Source organism: Nestor notabilis, unplaced genomic scaffold (genome assembly GCF_000696875.1).
Source record: "Nestor notabilis isolate BGI_N333 unplaced genomic scaffold, ASM69687v1 scaffold17519, whole genome shotgun sequence".
NCBI lineage: Eukaryota > Metazoa > Chordata > Aves > Psittaciformes > Psittacidae > Nestor > Nestor notabilis.
This window is the reverse complement of record NW_009942559.1, coordinates 2,944-4,163: the sequence shown is the minus strand read 5'-3', so window position 1 is coordinate 4,163 and position 1,220 is coordinate 2,944. Positions and strand designations below refer to the sequence as shown.

The following is a 1,220-nucleotide window of genomic DNA, read 5'->3' as shown; positions in this document are numbered from 1 at the left end:
GATCCTGTTGGCTCGAGTCTGGGCGCAGCGAGCGGCCGGACCTGTCCAGTGGTGCTGCTGTGGAGAGTTGCACAAGGGGCCAGGAATAGAGCAACAGGAGGTGATTAGAGGCTGCAAGGCCCAACTGGGTGGCAGCAATAAATAGACGAGGCTTAAGTCCCTGCCTACCTGGGCAAGGCTGCTGGGCACGCCTGCCTGCACGGGGCAGCCACAACCTGTCCCTGTGCCCTGCTATGGCCAAGCCCTGGGCCAGCCTCTTCCCTTTGCTGATGATGGAGCCGAGGCCATGGTGCTGGCAAGGAGTCCTGCTGTGCACGACAGTCCTGTCTGCAGGGATGCGTGCACCAGCCCAGTGGCCACAGCAGCGTGGAGACGTGGTCCTGGCTGTGTCCTTGAGGCTGGCCATGGCTGCTCCGCTGCCCTCCCAGGGCAGGTGCTGCTTCTGACCTTGCTCTGTCCCGCAGTGCTGCAAATCCTTCCTGCCCGGCACCGTGACTGCTGAATCGGCAGCGCTGGCTGCAGCCGGATGCCCTCATTGAGACCTCGTTTGAGACCTGCCATCCTCCAGGGATGCAGGCAGGATGCTGCCTGTTAGGGATGCTCAGCATCCAGCCCAGGGGTAGCTGATCTCCCGTACCCCATGGGGTGGGTGCTGCATATTGTGTCCAGCTCTAGGCTGGGAAAGCAGGTGTTGTGCTGGCTCTAGTGGTCTTGGATGGGGTGAGACAGGGCTGGTACAAAACAAAGGTCATGTAGTGCCTTGTGTCACCGCACACATGCCCAGGAAATGCTGCTTGGGGAATATGGCTGAGCCCATAGCAGGCAGTGGTGGCTGTCCCCAGCATTGTCTTGCCTGGCAGGTCGCTGTGCGGGCACAGGCATCCTTCCTGCCCAGCTGGAGCTCCGCATCCCCTGTGTCCTGTCCCCGCAGGCCAGCTGGCCACCCCAGGGAGAGGGGTGGCAGGAAGGAGCTGTTGCCACTCATTGTCCCCAGCTCAGCTGGGAGTGACAACAGCTCTTTCCTGCCCCATGCTTCCGGCCCAGCTGTGGGGCCAATGGGATGGGGCTGTTCCCAGCCTGCAGCCTGGCGCAGGGAGAGCAGGGAGGTGTGGGACTGGCATGGGGGTGTCCCAGACCCCTGGATGGTGCTGCCTGCTGGGGGTCACTGGGGGCATGGTCAGGAGCTGTTTCATGGAAAGCCAGCTCAGTTTGGCCCATTG

At 62.5% G+C, this 1,220-nt stretch overlaps 1 protein-coding gene across 1 annotated transcript in view; it reads left to right on the top strand.

Annotated features, from left to right (window-relative positions):
- The first annotated feature begins 944 nt into the window (after window positions 1-944).
- The window catches only part of UBTD1 (ubiquitin domain containing 1), a 1,651-nt gene continuing 1,375 nt past the window's right edge, over window positions 945-1,220 (top strand). Inside the window, exon 1 of the mRNA XM_010021464.1 lies at window positions 945-960. The gene's annotated coding sequence lies outside the window, so the exon portion shown is untranslated. The remainder of the gene's footprint in view (window positions 961-1,220) is intronic.